Here is a 13,815-nt window from a genome sequence, read left to right on the forward strand (position 1 = left end):
CGTTAGACAAAATAAACTGTCAGAATAACAAAAATGACAATTTTACCCTTTACTTTCATCATACACCCTTAATTAGCATCCGCTATCAAAATCATTCATATTACACCCTTAATTAGCATCCACTATCAAAATCATTCATATTACACCCTTAATTAGCATCCATTATCAAAAACCATCTGGATCTTTCTTTTTCCCGAAATATAAAATTAAACTCCACATAAAAAAGATGCTACTTCAACATTGAAAATTCATTTAACATCATCAGGGGTGGACCTATGAAGCCCTGAACAAGGTCCCGTGCACTTGATCGGCTTTATTTTCACAAGTAGAATTTTTTTTGAGGTATGAAAGGTGTATCTGTTAAACTTTGAAAGGTGCTTCGAGATGTTAAAATTACAAAAAACATCAACCAAAAAAGGGGAAAAAAATCCCTTGAAATAAACCAAAAAACTTGAAAAATACATCAGAATTCAGCTAAAAAACATTAAACAACTTTACAAATCTTTGATCTACGTAACAAAGATTATGGGTCCCATTGAATACAATTCGTTGGTTTTGCACCAAAGACATAATATGAAAACGTGAATCAAACCATAAGCAAAAACCTAAAGTAGTGGGACAAGAGGATCATATCCTTAGATTTCATTTTAATAAATTCTTTTTATTGGATTATTTAATTCAATTAAAATATAAGTTATTACATATTTTCAAGAGCCCTGCATTTCTATTTTTTTAGAGGTTTTGTTACACATGTACCAAAATTATAAATCGATAAGATAAATAATAAATAAGTAAAAAACATAGAAGTTTATAAAAATCTTATAAATTAAATAAAAAAAATGTTTTGTAATAATAAAGTAAAATATGAAATTCATTTTAATAAGATAATTTTTCTAACTTTCTTTGAAGGGGGGAATAAAGGGTCGTCAAATTGACTAAAAGAGTAAAAATTTGATGTATTATAACTGGGTTAAAATATTATAACTGGGCTAAGTGTTAAAGAAATATATATTCCATCCGTCCCAAAATAAGTGTCTACTTTTAAAAGTAAATGTCGATTTTCTCACATTTTATTGTTAGTTATGAGATTTAGAAAATTTAAGTCTCGATAATTAAGGTTAAAATTGTCATTTTGTTAATTAAAAAGTATAATAACTAGACGTTTTTAAAACCGTGTGTCATTTTCATTAGGGGTGTGCATCGGATGGGTTCGGGTGGGAAAATCAAAAACCCGATCGGGTTTCGGATATGGAAATCAAGTCCCGATATTTGGATTTTGGATTGCTTCGGGTTGGTCGGGTTCCGGGTTGAGGTCCGTTGGGTTCGGGTTGGTCGGGTTTCGGGTTGAAGTCGGCCGGGTTCAGGTTTAGTTATAATGCAAATATATATATGCGTTCAAATAAAAACCACTCAATTTGTACACACCGTGCAAACCGCATTCAACCAATCATAATTTTTCATTTTGTTCATTTTTTTGTAATTATGAGATGTTGATTAACCATTTTTATTGTGGAGGTGTTGATAATGGATATTATCATCTTCATTATTTTAATTTTAGAGAAATACATGAAACAGTTTCATTAAAATTTCATTAAATATTATATGAAACAATTTCATAACCATATATAAAATAAATTAATCAAAAAAAGTATTATATAAAACAATTTCACAAGATTAAACAATTTCATGAAAAAATTTCATAAGATTAAACAATGAAATCGACGTATGAAGGTGGTTTGTACGGTTTGTACAAATGAGAGTGGTTGTCATTTGATCGCTCCTCTATATATATATAGGGTTGGGTTCACGTGAGACCAACCTGTTTTCGTGAGACCACATTTTTACACGTAATCTTCACTGTAAAAACACTATGAAGGTTTAAAAAAAGTCGAACCTTCACAGCAAAAACACTGTGAAGGTTTTAAAAATTCACCTTCACAGCATTTTACTGTGAAGTTTCAAGTGTAAAATGTTGGTCTCACGGGTCTCACGAAAACAGGCTGATCTCATATGATCCCAAGTCTATATATATATATATATATATATATATATATATATCTAATCGATTTTTACAATGAATTCAATTGATTTATAGGATTGATAAATCGATAATATGTTTAAAATTAAAAAAAACACGATTGACTAAAACTTTTAGGATTTTCAAAAGATATTTAGATAAATAAGTGTGTGTGTGTATATATATATATATATATCGGGTTTTCAGACGGATCGGATGGCCAAAAAATAAAACCCAACCCTAAATCAAAATTTCCCCAAAAAGTTGATTTTCGGATTTTAGATAATTTGGGTTTTGCACACCCCTAATTTTCATTTGTACATTTAATTCGGGAGAGAAAGACCGAAAGAGTATATAATTGAACCCTAAAATTCTTGTGGGCACTGTTTCATATGCACACTAGAACATCATTTGACACGATCCCAACTTTCTATAAAACTTTAAATGAATGTCACGGTAACCAATATATCTATCTACATGAACGGTGTTTTAACAGCATTTCAAAAAAAAAAATGGAAAACCAAATATCAATAATTTGACGACGATATAGAAAGGAAGAAAAACAGGGTTTCATTGTCTCGGATTTTTGTCGTTGTTATTCAGTTCAGTGTCGATTTGACTTTTAAAATAAAAGATAACATTAGAATGGTAACAAATAAGGTGTCATTTCATTTCATGTAAAAGAATAAAATGTTCATGTCATCAACTACATGCCAAAGCATGTGTTTTTCTTCTTTCTTTTTGAATCATCAATAATTTCACATATATGAGGCTCCACCACTTCATTCCTATATTTAGAAACCTAAGTTTATTTATTCATTGTATTTAAATCGTCCTAAAGATTCAGTTGTTTTTCATGTCGGAAGTTAAACAGAAATACAAACGATATGACGGGTCGATCTCGGCATTTCAAGAGGCAAAGCAAACAGTATACACAATCTTTGAAACTCTAACACGCCCCCTCCACTATAGGTTAGACGGACACAGATTATCCTAAAGTGTCGAATCCTTAGAGTGGTAAACTTTGGCCCTGATACCATTTGAGAATATGTGGAACCTCAGATTAATCTCCAAAAGAGCCATTGATGAGAGAATGGAGGTTCCAACGTATATAGAGCAGAAATCGTTCAAGTCTACACGCCTTAGACGGATACAGATTGCCCCAAGGTGTCGAATCCTCATAATGGTAGATGTTGGCTCTTATAACATGTGAGAATATGCGGAACCTCAGATTAATCTCCAAAAGAGCTATTGAGTAGAGAAAAGAAGTTCCAACATATATATAGCTTGTTCCATACAGATATATAATATGTTGCCCTTGCCTTTGTCTAAACTCAGACGCTCATATGGCACATTGAAACATCCTCAGGGGCTACCTTGAGCGTGTCCGCAACCTTTGCTTTAAGTTCCAATACTGTAGGAGATGGACTCGAACCCCTTTTGCTAGCCTTTTCTACTGATTAAGCTTTGAAAAGCCTTTCACGTGTGGTTTCAAGAGGGAATGTGTTCCATATGGGACCGGTTAGGATTGTCGAGAATCAATCTTTTCTTCAAAAATACCGATAAATCTTATACCCTTTGAATTTAAATTTTTCATTTTTTTACATTTTTACCAAAATGATATATATATATATATATATATATATATATATATAAAATAAAGAAAGGAAAACCTAAAGAGATGCTACTGGTACTTTGATGCTTACAAGTATACTCTCTCTCTCTCTCTCTCTCTCTCTCTCTCTCTCTCCTATTGAAAAAAAGGATTAAAAAAAGCCTCATTGCTGTCAAAGCCAATAGACATGACGTAAAGCAATTTACAAAACAACTTTTTTCTATACCCATTTCTCTCCTGTTAACATCCCCCTCTCTCTATATATATACATATATATATATATATATGTATATGTATATAGACTTCAAACAACAAGACCTCTATTTTACGAAAACTTATGAACACCCTTATCACATGTGACATGTAATAATATACGTGAGAGGACCTGGTGGTGTGCAGTGCGACTTACAACTCAACCCAATTATAGGGGTTTGGAAAATCTCAACCAATCCAACTCATTCAAAAGTATATACCAACCCAACGTTTGTGGATTATGGCGGGTTGGTTGGGTTAGCAGGTTAGTAATATACACAAACTTCTACCAATTCTCTTATTACGATAATACAATATTTTCCAAAATAATTACAAACACTTGTAAAGTCTTTTTCTTTTTTAAATTGATCCCAAACGTTTGATGTTCTACCTCCCCTTTTCATATGCGTGTTTCGTTCATCATTGTTTTCAATTTTTGAGGACTTAGGAGTATTTTCGATTGCTCCTATGCGTGGAAAATAAGATAAAGAAATACAAAGGTACAACATACGAGAAACATATGAAAACAAAAATTTATGGTTCCAAACTTTTAATTTGAAACATATTTCATATGTTCAACTTCTAAACATGTGTGATTTCAACTTCAAATAGCATCTATTCAAGATAGAATCATATACTGGAATAAATATCGCTCATTAAGAACGCTCTATCTAGTCGTTTCAGTGCACTCGTGTTAATGGAATAAGGGGAAAATGGAATTGAGGCGTATCGGCCGACTACTAGATAGCTCATAGAGCGCCCGACCTAGTTGGATTAATTTTTGGATTTAGGTTGTAAATTCGACTAATATATGTATATATTTTTTGGGTTGTAAATTATAATGGCTGTAAATATTATATATATATATATATATATGTATAATTTTATCGAAATAGTATACATTAGTGGCGAGTTGCCAGGTTAGATTGGGTTGGGTTGAATTACGCTAACCCAATTTCAATCCTCTTGATTAGCAGTTTGATGGATTAATGGATTGAGTTTAATTTAGTTGTTAACAGGTTAGGTTAGACATGTTCCATGTTTGACGGGTTTTTATATACCCATATTACCATGTGTATATATATAGGGTATATTTCAAATGCAACCATGTCTATTTGTATAACCAATGCAACCCAATTAATTAAAATATTTATGGAAATGATGAGAGTTCATTTATTATAATTTGAATATTTATGGAAGATGACTAGAGTTCATTAATTATGATCAATACCCTATATTAGAAAACAATCAAAACTTTTATAAAATTACATATTTATCAAATTAAATGAACGGTTGAGATTAAGTTGTATTGGTTATATAAATATAAAATGTTCAATAATAACTCACCCACTCTCTTTATATATATATATATATATATATATATATATATATATATATATATAAAACCTGGTCCATGCATGTGTCTCTTAATCAAAGAATATGAAGCATGATCATGAAGTACATTTTCTAAGTATGACGCGTTACATCTTGTTCTAAAGAAACTAGATTTGATTCCCTTGGTTATATATCGGATAAATTACATGAAAAAATAACATACTTTAACTTGATTCTTCTTTTAAGTAACGTACTTTTAAAACTTTTATTTTGATACCTAAGATGTAAAGTTTTAAACATTTAAAGTATCCGGATAATGGATTGAAGCATTAACCGGTTACCATATTGATGTGACGAGTGATGAGTTGAAATTGGGCTGAATAACAAATAATACTGAGTTGGATATCACATCATTAGTCACATCAGCATGGTAACCGGTTAATGCTTCAACCGGTTACCCGGGTAATTAAATGTTTAAAACCTTACATCTTAGATACCAAAATGAAAGTTTTAAAAGTACGTTACTCAAAACAAGAATCAAGTTAAAGTATGTTGCTTTTTCATGCAATTTACCCTTGTATATTCTTATTCTTTTACAAATATAATAATTCGCATAGATTTGCAAATAGTTTTTTTAGTTTGTTTCATATATGAAACAATATATATGAAAAAGCAGTGTTTTACATAATGTTTTTTTTTTCCAGATTTTTTTCCTTTCATTTTTGTTTTTTTTTTCCTTACATTTTATTAATTTATCCTTTTTCATAAATATCATAACATTTCATTTAATTAGAACGAGTAGCGAAATTCCTTATCGGATAAGTTTCGTCTAGAACTCGATCTTGGTACTAGCACGTTTCTTCATTTTCCGATCGTTAGTATCTACGGGACCTGAATTGTCAACATGCTTTGGTTTTTATTTTTATTGTTAAAACGTAAAGTACAATCAATAAATTACAATGGCTCAATATTCGGATAGTTTAATTAAACATTAAATTTTGGGTAAATTAATATACTTTAACTTGATTCTTATTTTAGATAACGTACTTCTAAAACTTTCATTTTGATACCTAAAGTAGGGATCAAATTAAAATACGTTATTTTTTCATACAATTTGCTCTTAAATTTTTATGAACATAAAGAGGGAGTTATATTTATAGTGTTGAAAATGATTTTTTTTGTTGTTGTTTAATTAGAAAATTACAGAGGGAGTTATCTATACTACTTTATAAATAAGATTTATCAAAAGTCTTAAAAACAATTTTTAATGCACAAAGTACTATACATTTATGCACAAAGTCTTAAAAGTCTTAGAAACAACTTATAATGCATTAAGTACTACTACTTTATGCATTCGATATCAAACTCTCTTGATCTACAATTAAAATAACATATATTGCAAGTTACCAATGCACATTATTATCTTTTATTTTCATGTTTCCAAGATATTTTTGACACATTTCACTCATTCTTTCACCCTCTCATACCTCTATGTTTTCTCCCCATCCCCAAAGATGAAATTCAAACTGATATTCACCACGAGTTATTAAAAAATTTCTCATTCATCTCGCATTCAATTGTTCTAGAACTCTCGGTCTCGCTCTCGATCTCTTGATTCTTTGCTCTTGGTGTAAATCAAATATATTTGTTGAATCATTTAAATATGTTAGATTTTAAATATATTGGATTTTAAACTGTCATACAATATTTTTCATCGGTAGATTGTAATTGGAACCATAACTCTTATTTATTCAAATTGTATTAATATGTAAATATCAAGTGTAACTTATATTATTAAAACCAGTGAAACTTCAAAATCGTTAAAATTCATAGATTCCCACCGTGTTGCAGGAATACACAACTAGTATTTATGTAATTTTTGGAGAGAAATGATTAAAATGATTAATTTAATTAATTAATTGAATTATTTATTATTATAGGCATACAAAACCCTAACCCTAGAGAAAACAAAGTGAAGAGACTGGACTCTAAACCCAATCTCTTTCTTATATCTCCACAAAAACTCTGAACAACTTCAATTACCAACGTCGCTGACAACTTTTTTATTTATTTATTTTTCAATATATTCCCTTTCTTTATATTAAACACCTTTAATTAATTTCAAAATTCTGAAATTAAAATATATATTTTAGCAACAGATATCTATAATACTAATAAATAAGTAACTTTGGGGACACGTGTCACGTTTCTGTGCGACGGTTATTAATTTTTCACGCATAAAACATAATTTTCACTTACGGCCTCCAGACTTACAACATAACTCTGGAAAAATTCACGTCGGGTTTAAAATTTCAAATTCGTATTTTTGAAGCATTTTTCACAAAGCAATATTACCCGGGAAAAAAATTTAGAAGAACATGTACTCTTAATACTTAAATAATTAATAATAATGTGAATTTAATTAATTTATATAGTTATTAAAAGAATATTAATACATTATTAATTAATAATAACATAAAGTTAGTTAATTTATAACATCTATATACCTAATAAATAAGTAACTTTGGACCCCGCCAGGGGTTGCAGCCCCTTGGACCCCGCCACCCGAGGGCGCTGCCCCCGGACCCCTTCTGTTAGGGGCTTCGTCTCTAAATCAAAATAAACTCAAACAAGTATGCACTCCACACCTGCCTTACATGTTCAATATTTATCATGATTACATTAGTCAACAATTTAATCCATTACACTTAAATGACATTAGTGATACAAATCATCAGCATGAAGTCATCAGATATTGGTTATTTCTCAGACTTACAACATAACTCTGAATTGTTCTGTTCCAAACTTAGTTATATAGTTTATTCACAGACTTAGAATACAACTCTAAACTCCTCTTCAGAGTTACGTTTATGAGTTATAAGAAATCAAAATTCTTGTGACTCAGAGTTATGCTCGTAGATATTTTATATACTTAGAAGACAACTATGAATTCCTCTTATTCAGAGTTAACTCCAGAGTTATTTTCCAGTCTAACAATAGAATTCCGAATTCTTGTGTTTCAGAGTTAATGTTCAGAGTTTTCTTTCAGAGTAAATGTCCAGAGTTTTTCTCATTTAATAAGAGCCAAGGACAATCATTATCAAAAGTTAGTTTATTTCTAAGACAACGGAAAATTTATACAAACTTGTAGCATTGGCTAATTTTAGCAATTAACTCTTGAAAAGAACTTCACACTTGTAGCCAGATTGGTCGTCTTGATTTAAAAGTCTTGCAACGCTAGATATTGCCCGTCGTGAACTCTGGAGGATTTCTTAGCCCTTGTGTTTGTCAAGCCTGATTTCGTCCTTCATACAGAGCTTAACAGAGGTTCTGCACGTGCTATGCGGTCAATCTGAACCAGACTCCGTGTTTCATGCAGAGCTGCACAGAGGTTCTGCATTTAAGTTTTGAGAAAGAGCTCTGTCTCTTCACGAAATGCGTCGAGGCTCTGTCTCTTACTCCGAAGATGGCCTACAGACTTGTAACTCTGAATAGTTTCCGTCTTAATCTCTAGAAACTTTCTTTACGCTTGTGTCCTTGAAGCCTGATTCCGTTCTTCATACATAGCTTAACAGAGGTTCTACAGGTGCTACGAGGTCATTCTGACCATGCCTCCGTCCTTCATACAGAGCTTCATAAAGGCTTTGTATTTGTCTTGAGTAAGAGTTCTATCTCTGCATGTACTACCTAGAGCCTCTGATTCCCTTTGTTTGTTCATACAGAGGTATACAAAGGCTCTGCATGTATTACGCAGCGCTGCATATTGGATCTACATTGTTCGTCTTCATTTAGAAGTTTTTCTGATCATCGAAGCACATGCCGTCCTTTGTATATGTAACATTTAATTCTCGAGTAAGAGCATCTTTATATCAAAAATTTAATCGGACTTGTACTTTTGTCTAAGTTTATAAATTACCTCCGATTATTAATTTTTTATAAAATACATATCAGTTTCGTTTAATTTTTGTCATTAACCCGTGTAATACACAGGTCCAAATCTAGTATATATATATATATATATATAGAGGGTTTATTTCAAATACAACATATCGCATTTGTACAATCAATGCAACCCAATAAATTGAAATATTTATGAAAATGATTAGAGTTCATTTATTATTATTTAAATATTTATAGAAGATGAATACGGTTCATTAATTATGATTAATACTTTATATTAGGAAATAATCAAAACCCCTATAAAATCACATATTAATCAAATGAAATGGACGATTAAGATTGAGTTGTATTGGTTGCGCAAATGACAAGGGTTGTATAATAACCAACCTCTATATAAATAATCGTGTATATATATATATAGAGGTTAGTTATTATATAACCCTTGACATTTATTCAACCAATACAACTCAATCTCAACCGTCCATTTCATTTGATTAATATGTGATTTCATAGAAGTTTTTATTGTTTCATAATATAAAGTATCGATCATAATTAATGAACCATATTCATCTTCCATAAATATTCAAATTATAATAAATGAACTCTCATCATTTTCATAAATATCTCAATATATTGGGTTACATTGGTTGTACAAATACAGTGAGTTGTATTTGAATCAAACTATATATATATATATATATATATATATATATATATATATATATATATATATATATATATATATAGAGGAAGGTTGTTTCTGGGTTGGTGTTTCAGCATGAGAGCTACGGACCGTGTACACAGGTGTTCTTAACATGCAAAACCCTTCATGCTATCCATTCACTTTTCATGTTAATTAATTTATTACAAATACATATATATATATATATATATATATATATATATATATATAGAGATTTGGGATCACGTAAGACCAACATGTTTTTGTGAGACATGTTAGATCATTTTTTACATTTAAAACTTCACAATAATGTTGTATAGATAACCTTCATAGTGTTTTTGGTGTGAAGATTCAACTTTTTTTTACCTTCACAACGTTTTGTTATGAGGTTTTTAAGTGTAAAAAAGTGGTCTGATGGTTTCACGAAAACAACATATATATATATATATATATATGTATATATATGTATGATATATTTGATTTTCATTTGATAAACTATGCTCTGTAAGCTCGGCAGGTCCATGCAAAAAGATTGAGCCGAACAAATTCGTCTGTTATCTGACTGAAATCGAGCTATAAAAAATTAATTCAAACATAGAAATCTTTTTATGTCGATATCTTTAATAGTTATATATATATATATATATAGATATATATATATATATACTAAGTTCACGTGGGACCAACTTGTTTTCATGAGACCTGAGAGACTATTTTTTTTACACTTGAAACTTCACAGTAAAACGTTAAGAAGGTAACATGTGAAAGTTTGTTCTTTTACCTTCACATCGTTTTACTATTAAGTTTCAAGTATAAAAATTTGATTTCATAGGTCTCAGGAAAACATGTGAGTCTCACGTGAACCTGACTATATCTATACTATCTTATAAAACAAATTTAACAAAAGTGTTAAAGTCTTAAAATACTAATTGACCAAGATACCCTTATCTATACTACCTCACTTTTTCACCCCCTCATCTCCTCACATACACCCACCCCCTCACTTACACTCATCCTCTCACATACACTCACCCTCTCACATTGAACCGATTTTTTTAAAATTATAATTTTAAATTTACACTTTATACTCCTATAATTAGTTAATTAATTTACTTTACGTCATTTACTTTTAAATGTTTCATTTTAAACCTTTATCTATATCTATACTATCTTATAAAGCAAATTTAACAAAAGTCATAAAAGTCTTAAAATACTAAATGACCAAGATACCATTTATATCACTTTTCACCCCTTCTCTCCTCACGTACACTCACCCCCTCACATACAGTCACCATCTCACAACCGATTTTTTTATAATTTTAAATTTACACTTTATACCCTTATAATTAGTTAATTAATTTACTTTACGTCTTTTACTTTTAAATGTTTCATTTTAAACATTTATCAAATTAATATACATAATCGTTTATCAATTAAAACATGTTTAAAAAATACATTTTTATTTTAACAAGTTACACCATTATAATCGTCTCGTTAATACCTTCGAAATGAGTCCAATATTGTATAGTTTTTGACTTAATTATATTATTATATATTATATATAATGTGAAAAATTATTTTTAATATTTACGATTTATACTTTTATAGTTATTTATTTATATATACACTATATATTTTGGGGTTAGCCTGTTCAAATTGCACTGTATAATATGTTCTGAATTAATATGTTCTTGGGTTTTTTTTATATATATATACATGTATTAATTCAACCTTAATCTGAGTTTCTGGACAAGAAATAGGGTAAACAGTTGAAATTTCATTCTAAAACCCATCTTTTTTTATCTTTTCATGGCTTATGATCTGTCAAATTTGTAGTTCTCTTTATTAGTTTTGAGTGTTTATCTTAAAACTCAAGTTTCTTGCTTCTTTGCTCTTGGTGTAAATCGAACACATTTGTGAAGTCGTTTAAATATGTTGGATTTTAAACTGTCATACAATTTTTTTCATCGATAGTCTGTAATTGGAACCATAACTTTTATTTATTCAAATTGTATTAATATGTAAAGATCAAGTATAACATATATCATCGTTAAATCTTATCTTATAAAATCGATGGAACTTCAAAATTGTTAAATGGCTCATGCGGCATTGCACGGATACACAACTAGTATATATTTGAATAGTTTTTATATATTTAAAAAAGGGAAGAAGAGACATTGGGAGTGTAGACCAACTTTGAATTGGTGTGAGAGGTATCACCTTTTGTTTTCGAAATAATTACGGATTTGATGGGAGAACCAAAAGAATGATTATGAGAGAGAAATACAACTCAAACCCCATCACCCATCACCCTTCACCCTTCACTCACCAACTCAAATTAATTATAAACCAAATCTTTGTGATAAGAGTTTTCTCCCAATAATCTTTCTTTATTACTTAATTCTTCATTTTTATTACCAATACAAATTTTCTATTCCGTTTGTTTTTTGTTAAAACCTGTGTTGATATAGTTGTCTGTATGTTAACAGATAAGTCGTTCAGTTGTTATGCTGAATAAAAAGTCTAAATATTAGAAATAATCATTTTACTCCAGGTCTTTATTGATCATCTTTTTGCTCATCTTAATCACCGATTTACCTTTAAACCTTTGAATTAAATCACTAACAACAACACATCAAACCCATTACTACTGAACAATCGTTCTTTTTGTTCCTCTTCTTCCCCATTGATTGAAGATGGATCGAGGGTCGATTTGAGAGGGGACCAGCTACCAATGCCCAAATCTATGAACTCTAAATTAAAAAAACTCAAATCTATGAACCCTAAATTAACAAACCCAAATCTATGAACCTTAAAACAAAGGGGGAACTGTAGGACCCTAAAACAAAGGGGGAAATATTAGGTCTTCGGCTATGGCTCATTGTCGAAATCTTCGTTGGAGTTATAATTGTTCTTGTACTATTTCTTCTCTCCCTTTGCATCACCTCGCGCTGATGAAACTCCCTGCCGAATAAAAGAAGGAAGAAATTTGAACAAATACAAACCCTACCCCCTGTTGTGTTGAAGGGTATACAAGAGATTGTCCATCATGAGTCATCGATAGCATGGATCACCGTCCACTTCTGCCGAATATTCAAATTGACATAGGGAAGTCAGAGCACCGGGTGGTCTTCTCTGATCGTCAATCCAGCGGTAAGAGTAGTGCTACAAGTATTGAAACCACGTCGTATGGTGGTGTACCTTCGTTGTCGGAGGTTTCACATCTAGAGTGGGGTCGGTTGTACACGCTCTAGGAGTTTGTGGCGGCAACAAATGAACTTTCCGCTGAAAATGTGATCAGAAAGGGTGGTTATGGTATCGTCTACAGCAGCGTGTTAGAGGATGAGCGGATAGTTGGAGAGAGAGGTAAATGGGGAAAATTAATACAATTTGATGGCTGAGTACATAGGAGTATGGTTTTGTAACTAACCGATTCAGCTCTTGTCTGAGCGATTAAGCTCTTACTGAACACATAGATATGGCTGTGTGAATCAGTCATATCTGCTATACAACTCATTAAGCTATTACCGAACAAGCCCTTAGTCCGAGAGAAAAGGCAAAGTAATAACATTTTTTATATAAAATAAATATAAAATATAATATATTGGTTTTTATAAATATGAATATGAGTTAAAGTTATGAGACCCTGCAAAAATTGAAAAAACTATGTAAAAAACCTTGGAGAGAGACTTTTGATATAGTAGAAATACATATGATTAGGTTTTTAAGCTGTTGAGTAGACGATGATATAATATGAAAAACTGTAAAAAAAAAGTTGTTTATCCAAATACTTAAAATTGCTTATTACCATTGTTCACATCAGAATAAATCAATAAGTTGTTTTTATAAATAATCTCAAACACCCATTGAATTATTTGATTCATTATGCAATTTTCCATTTTGATCCAATTAATATTATTCATCATCATCATCTCTCTTTCTTTTTTACGAAACTCCTCCAATTCTCCGGTCACCTCCACGATTCTTTGATCTCCTGCAACCCCAAGCAACCTC

The sequence above is a fragment of the Cynara cardunculus genome (assembly GCF_001531365.2).
Source record: "Cynara cardunculus var. scolymus isolate 2C chromosome LG 1, CcrdV1, whole genome shotgun sequence".
NCBI classification, from domain to species: domain Eukaryota; kingdom Viridiplantae; phylum Streptophyta; class Magnoliopsida; order Asterales; family Asteraceae; genus Cynara; species Cynara cardunculus.